This window comes from Porites lutea, chromosome 4 (genome assembly GCF_958299795.1).
Source record: "Porites lutea chromosome 4, jaPorLute2.1, whole genome shotgun sequence".
Lineage (NCBI taxonomy): Eukaryota > Metazoa > Cnidaria > Anthozoa > Scleractinia > Poritidae > Porites > Porites lutea.
This window is the reverse complement of record NC_133204.1, coordinates 27855201-27863182: the sequence shown is the minus strand read 5'-3', so window position 1 is coordinate 27863182 and position 7982 is coordinate 27855201. Positions and strand designations below refer to the sequence as shown.

General features: G+C 39.8%; 1 long non-coding RNA gene across 1 annotated transcript in view; it reads right to left on the bottom strand.

Moving 5' to 3' along the window:
• LOC140933184 (uncharacterized) overlaps positions 1-4255 on the bottom strand; it is a 16710-nt gene extending 12455 nt beyond the window's left edge. Inside the window, exons 1-2 of the long non-coding RNA XR_012165030.1 lie at positions 4158-4255; positions 3671-3815 (exon numbers count right to left, since the gene is read on the bottom strand). This is a non-coding gene — a long non-coding RNA (uncharacterized lncRNA). The remainder of the gene's footprint in view (positions 1-3670; positions 3816-4157) is intronic.
• Between the last annotated feature and the right edge of the window lie 3727 nt (positions 4256-7982).

Genomic DNA, 7982 nt, shown 5'->3' with positions numbered 1-7982 from the left:
ACAATGAAAATTGTTCTTGTGTGCATGAATAGTCAACTTAAGATAATGAAATACTGAGAGTAACGGAGCGGACATGCATTATTTTCGACACTGACTTGTGCCATTGGTGAAAGGACGTGAGCAATATACAGGATATGAACCTCATAAATTATGGGCCAGCCGTTTCTGCTATGCCCTATAAGTGTTTTTCTTTTTTTTGAGACCTTTTCAAACCTAACAGATCCAAACCTTAAGCGTAGGTAGGCGTAGAACAGGTTAGGAATGTACTTTTGTAATGATTTTAGATGACCGCCTGCCATTTATTCATTTATTCTAGTTCATTTCCCAGCTCCTAAATCACATAATGCTAAAGAAATTGTTTTCAAGATAGACAGACCAGTCTGTATCTCACCAAAAAAACAATTACTGTGGCCCAGAAGTTCACTTGATGACAAGGAGAGCGGGATTGGCACGTGATCGATGACGGCCGTGAGCTGGAAAATTTTCCGTTTTCATGCCCTAATTCCTCACAAAAGGCAAAAGAAGATCTCGCTATGTAGAAAGTGCTTTGCAATACTTATTCTTGGCGAGCAACATTGCAGCGATGTGGTGCAAATAAGGAGTTTTAACGGTTAACCACGAGAAAACATATCGACATTAAGAGGTCATAACAGACTAATATTACTTTCCGTTTGCCGAAACGTGGTTAACCGTTGTATCACGAAGGAAGCAGTGTTTTCCTCAGTTTGAGCTGTCGTTTTCTTTGAGAGTCAGATACCAGTTCACGTTTTAAAGCTCTGTTTTCATTTTTCCTGCCGACAATAGAGAAAAACAGAGGGTTTCGCTTGAGAAATGCAGTCCAAATACTCAGACATATGCGCTCATGTCACGCTATTTGCGTTGCGTTATCATGTCACAGAGGGTGTCACCAGGTGGGATTGAAAGTAATTGTTTTCGCGTACACTTGTAATATTTGTTACGCTGTCCTTAGTTTTTTATTAAATTGACCATGAATTTACCTTCACTTTTCCGTAGTTCCGATATTGAACGCAGTGATGGCCGATCCTCACTAACGCTCCATATTTCCGTGGCCGGCCAGTGGCTATCCCCAATACGTGTCAATCCTTACGCTACCCCTGATTGTTTGCGTCTTATCAATCGGATAAAGTAAAGAAAGAGGAATATTCACTTTATTAAAAATATTTTCAGTACGCATACTCTTGAAATTCACCAAAAGTTGTACATGTGCGCGAGTTTCAGCCTCAGTTTTTAGCTTGTAAACTATATCGCCGTTAATTCTGGATACCGCAGCCCTTTTATTACGTCATCACGTAATTCGAATTGGCCCTATATTTCGGTCGTGAAGAAGTCAATGTCAACCCCACCACCAATAACATAATTATGTCATTGATTGCTTTAATTTCAGTTAAAATCATTGTCATACAGAGCTCAACTTGTGTGCAGTAGTACAATTTTGCATTCAGACAGTCTGAAATATGTATCTATGTTTTCCGGCTAGATTTTTGACGCTGCTGAATTGTTGTGCCATGACGCTACTCTATGGGCCAAATTGTTTGTGTACAAACAACCATTTGTAAATTTTCGTCCTGATTTGTAGTACACGTACAGTAAAATGTACTACGCGTATGTCATTACTTAATCTTGTACTCCCGCGCGCGTTCCTGATACCCTGTCGGGTCGAGAGGAAATCATTTGTGTTGTGATCACTGCCGTTGCTGCGGATGTAATGTTTTCACAAGTATTAACACTAGTGGAAAAACGATGGAAACACCAAGGTACAATGAAAATTGTTCTTGTGTGCATGAATAGTCAACTTAAGATAATGAAATACTGAGAGTAACGGAGCGGACATGCATTATTTTCGACACTGACTTGTGCCATTGGTGAAAGGACGTGAGCAATATACAGGATATGAACCTCATAAATTATGGGCCAGCCGTTTCTGCTATGCCCTATAAGTGTTTTTCTTTTTTTTGAGACCTTTTCAAACCTAACAGATCCAAACCTTAAGCGTAGGTAGGCGTAGAACAGGTTAGGAATGTACTTTTGTAATGATTTTAGATGACCGCCTGCCATTTATTCATTTATTCTAGTTCATTTCCCAGCTCCTAAATCACATAATGCTAAAGAAATTGTTTTCAAGATAGACAGACCAGTCTGTATCTCACCAAAAAAACAATTACTGTGGCCCAGAAGTTCACTTGATGACAAGGAGAGCGGGATTGGCACGTGATCGATGACGGCCGTGAGCTGGAAAATTTTCCGTTTTCATGCCCTAATTCCTCACAAAAGGCAAAAGAAGATCTCGCTATGTAGAAAGTGCTTTGCAATACTTATTCTTGGCGAGCAACATTGCAGCGATGTGGTGCAAATAAGGAGTTTTAACGGTTAACCACGAGAAAACATATCGACATTAAGAGGTCATAACAGACTAATATTACTTTCCGTTTGCCGAAACGTGGTTAACCGTTGTATCACGAAGGAAGCAGTGTTTTCCTCAGTTTGAGCTGTCGTTTTCTTTGAGAGTCAGATACCAGTTCACGTTTTAAAGCTCTGTTTTCATTTTTCCTGCCGACAATAGAGAAAAACAGAGGGTTTCGCTTGAGAAATGCAGTCCAAATACTCAGACATATGCGCTCATGTCACGCTATTTGCGTTGCGTTATCATGTCACAGAGGGTGTCACCAGGTGGGATTGAAAGTAATTGTTTTCGCGTACACTTGTAATATTTGTTACGCTGTCCTTAGTTTTTTATTAAATTGACCATGAATTTACCTTCACTTTTCCGTAGTTCCGATATTGAACGCAGTGATGGCCGATCCTCACTAACGCTCCATATTTCCGTGGCCGGCCAGTGACTATCCCCAATACGTGTCAATCCTTACGCTACCCCTGATTGTTTGCGTCTTATCAATCGGATAAAGTAAAGAAAGAGGAATATTCACTTTATTAAAAATATTTTCAGTACGCATACTCTTGAAATTCACCAAAAGTTGTACATGTGCGCGAGTTTCAGCCTCAGTTTTTAGCTTGTAAACTATATCGCCGTTAATTCTGGATACCGCAGCCCTTTTATTACGTCATCACGTAATTCGAATTGGCCCTATATTTCGGTCGTGAAGAAGTCAATGTCAACCCCACCACCAATAACATAATTATGTCATTGATTGCTTTAATTTCAGTTAAAATCATTGTCATACAGAGCTCAACTTGTGTGCAGTAGTACAATTTTGCATTCAGACAATGAGGGACAAAAGTGTTGAGACACTTCCGTAAAATGGCCCCTTTTTGAATACTGGACTTACCTATCCCCTTCCCCTGTCTACCTCCACCCCTCGCCCCCAAAATCAATGTTGTATTTTGGACCCTCAACTCTTTCTTTTACTTCAGACAACATTGATTCAGGGGGTGAGGGGATTTATGGCGTTTAAAAGGAATGAAATAATAAATGAAGTAAATGTTTGATAAAAGCACCCGTTCTAAACAAGTGTGTCAACTACTTTTGTCCCTGATTGTAGCCATGCGAGTTCGTAATATGCCCGTTGGTGGAAATGACATGAATTGAAATATACGAAATGAATCATATTTTGAACTGCAGATAAAGATATGCCCGTAGGGAGATATGAAACGGCAAACATGATCTTTGCAGTAAAATGAGCAACATACCTACCTGAGCAAGTTGTGCAGAATGATTCCTTAACCGGTATCAAAGCCATAAGAGCTGCTAAAAACGCCCTCTGTAACGGCATAAACATGGTGCAAGCTAAGGTTTTGTTCCTTAACTTCTCACCTTGATACAGCCAGACAACACCAACCTGCAAATAAACACGGAAAGTTACGTGGGTGGCAGCCATGATTCAAAATTTCTACAATCATGCAGAGGAGACGCGCCACTCTTGATTGCTTCTAAAGTTTTAGGTAAGAAAAAGTGGAACAACATGCAACCTTTTTTTAGCCACTGTTCAGTTAATTGCCGACCGCATCTTGCTGAAAATCAGGGGCGCGATTTAGCTCAGTGTTTTTGGTGTGACCTCGTCTGCGTTTCCGTCGGAGTTCAGCACCTAAAACACTGAGATACCCTCCAGAATGAACACGTACTTTAAGAAGGAGAGTGCTTTTCTAAACAGATACTGATACTAAATGTAGTCAGAAAGTACCTATTATAGGTCGGGGTAAGCTGTAGTCTTGCAACGTACGTGCCGTGATCTTGAATACCAAGATAAAGAGTATGTTAAACACAGGATGTTGTATTAGGCACAGGAAGTGACGAAGCCTCTTAAGAGGAAATTGAATATTATTATCCCCTGTGATCCTACTGTATTTTTTTCTCACTATTGCTTCAATTTTTTCACGAACTTGTTTAGTTCCTATTTACGTAGGATGCGTAACCTTCAAAATAGGGAGTTTTAGATAACCTGGCATACGTTCAACTCACTCAATTTGTCAAATGAAAGTGAAATCTCCCGAAGAATCATATCCAAGTTCCTAAAGAGAAAGAAAAATTAAGTGGCCGTTTGTTTGCATTCCCCTTAAACCTCACATCGGAGTCGTGCAGAGAAAGAAAAAAGTATAGCAAAAATCGTAATACACGTGCAGAGTTGTTGTTTTGTTGAAAAATAGCCTTTAATGAATGCTGAAATACCCTTGAATACTTTTGAGTGTTTTAATTTCCGGCACTAACAGCCACAACTTGATATTCTAATTGTTCTCAATCAAAACAAATATTAAATTTTGAACTTGTAACTTTACTAAATGTTTATGAAACTTTGAATGGACAATTCATGATAACAAATTGATTACGAAGGGTAAAGTGACAGAGATTTGAACTCCGTCACGTGCGTTATAACTGCTCTTTAATTACATGTATGTAAGAGATAAGAAATAAATCTGATATTGCCAAAGACTAAATGATTTATTTTTAAATAGTGAATTAATTAATAGAATAAACAGGGCTGCCATTGACGTGGCTTGAGTATGACTTGTAAATAATGAAATAGTGTGGGATTTTTTTTCCAATATGTTACAGTTTTTTATTTTACATCCATTCGTATATCTTTAATGTCTTGATAGTGACCCAGCCTGTGTACAGCCACCCCCCCCCCCCCCCTACTCCCTACCCCCTCCTCTGTCTAAAGGAGTCCTGGTAACACAAAAACATTTATTAAAATTAAGGAGTAAAGTAAAGAATATATATAAAAAAAGACCCTGTAATTTTTAAAGACCGATTCAGGCACATTCCTAGTTTAAAAATCGTGAAAGAAGCGCCACATACTAAGACAATCATCATTTTGGCGGCCTTTTTATTTCAAATCTTTCCAAAATGCTAAAATTTCCCGCAACACACTGCGAAATGACAACGAAATCGTAGTATGAGCTTATGTACATGTAGCTCGTATTACATTATGAGGCAAAGTAGCTCCGATAAAGAGCACAACTTAAGCTTACGTCTCGTTCTGTTTTTCCCCTTTCCGCTGTTGCTTAGCTGGCTCTCTGCATATCTCTTCATTGACAGAGAAATACAGGAAACTATTCCACTCCAATTTCCGGGATGTTTTTCAGTTTTTTTACGAGAAATACTCTTCGAGAAAACCTTTCCTTGTTGAATGTCTGCGAAGCTCTGGCAAAGCGAGAGCGCTGCAAGCTGCAAGCGCCTATATGTAAGGCCTGAATTTTGGCACGAATGTCGCACACCTCTGTGACTTGTGATTGGACGTATCATTTTTCTCACACGTGAAGAAACATCGTTCGCTCCTATGATTGGCCATAACTCATTTGCGTATGAGAAGTCTTTGGTGAGTATTTCGCAGTATGTATATAATAAAGCTATATATATAGCCATCTCTGAGAGCAGTTATATGTATGTTTTGTTTTCCCAATTCAGACCACGTGATGTTCTCTAGGCAATTTGCTTTATGTCTTTTCATAAATTATGCTCACATATGCGCATGGATAGGACGAAATTTGAAAAAGTTCTCTGAGGCACGATCACGTGATCTGATAGAACAAACAAAACAAATAAGCTGAAAAGGTCTATTTGACATATACCTGGATTTTTGAAAACCGGGTTAGCAAAAATATCAACTCATTCTACTACTTGGCAATTTAAAACAACAAAACTCATTCAAAGGCCGATTAAAAACCTTTAACTGACGCCGCGTAGTAAGTTAACGGTCTCTAGAAGCATTCCAACGAGTCCAAATTTAAAATGGCGCAAATTTTAGAACATTTATTCAGTAAACTGACCTCGCGAAGTTTCAAACCGGTGTCATTTCTTTTCAGAAATTTTTAAGTTGAGTGAACTGCAGCGAAAGAGTGCCTGGTTAAGGCCTACATAACAATTTAAATAGTTAGCAAAACACTACTTTTTTCGCGGTCCGATAAACAACAGGATTCCGCATGAAATAGACAACAAACTGAATGAAACATGCACAAATTATAACCTTCTTATCTGCAAAAACCGGCCTATGGTGCAATGCCATTACAGCCCGCTGAAACTAGACCTAGATCCAATTTTCCTGAGTCGAGAGTTACTTTTCCAAGGTACAATTAGCTAAGCTAAACACCGACGAAACAATATCAATGGCTGGCACAGAATATTTTGGCGAAACCGCAGTCACAGGAAAAAATAACCGATTCCCATTTTTGGATATTTTAGGGAATTTAAAGAATATCCACAAAAATCCCAAATTTGGAAGAGTGAGACAAGTCCCAATCAGGGAACTTGGTTGGGAATTCCCTGGTTGGGACTTGTCTCACTTTGCCAAATTTGGGATTTTTATGGGTATTCTTTGAATACCTTAAAATATCTAAAAATGGGCATCCGTTATTTTTTCCTGTGAGTTCAACCACGCGATCACATACCTGTCAACACCAGGAGGATTTCACACAGTCACACACTTTCGCGGCACTGATAAGACTATCCACAGCCACGCATAATCTTCTCACGTTTAACATAAGCGAAATATCATCGAATAGCTCGGAAAAAACTCAGCTTATTGCCAGATAAACACCTTTGGACTTTTCTCTTACACTCGTCTTATTCAAGTTCCCGGATGTAGAGTCACACGGTCGGCGGATCACCTTAGCCTTGTTTTCACACCAGAAGAAAACGACGTCTTGGCCCGGGTCAAAGTTCACCTGCAATTTTGCTCTCACCTAATTCATTTGACTCCTAAGAGCCTATTCCGGAGGCCAAAGACTTAGTGGTCACCTTAGAAAAGCGAACAATATCGTACCTTTCTGTCTCAGCCCGGATCAGGGTGATTGATCCGTTTAGCCAAATGAAACGAGAATATAATAAGATACTGAACGATGCAGACTCTGCTAATCGTAATAACTTTGTCCCATCTCAGAGCTTTACATGATGCTCTCCTGGAAACTTTTCTCAAGGTGACCAATATAGGCAACTAAACTGCGCTAAACTGCACTGAAACCAGCTTTAGGCGCGCGCTGATTTCAAATAACTGTCACTTGTGTTAAAAGAAAGAATTGTGGATAGGGAAAAAATACGGAGGGGGGAGGTAACATCGTAATTCTGTCTAATTCCACTTCTACGCAAATCCCTAACCACAAAACAAGCCAAAAACAAAAACGACACGGGCAAACAACACAGTAAACAAGCTATTAGACAGGGGAAGTAGAGAAAATTACAGAATGTTTGCTAACCCGGTTTTCATAACTCCAGGTAGACATAGGTTCTGGGAATCGAAGTGGATTTCTGCAATTTCATTGGTCTGTGCTGCTGTGTTGAATGAGAGTGAGACACCTCTAAAAAGGAATCCAGTACTTTCTATTTACATGTCTTCAAGTAATGCGATTCTTCTACTTCTCTCCAGCTGGTTTACCGCTGTAGCGGGTCCTTCTCTAGCCTGTGGGCATCCGCCTATCACGCTCCTTCAAAAAAACGGTAAGGGAAAGAGACGATGGAGGCCGGACGGAGGAGGGAGGAGGAAGAGGGGTAGCAGGAAGAGGAGAAGTAGGAG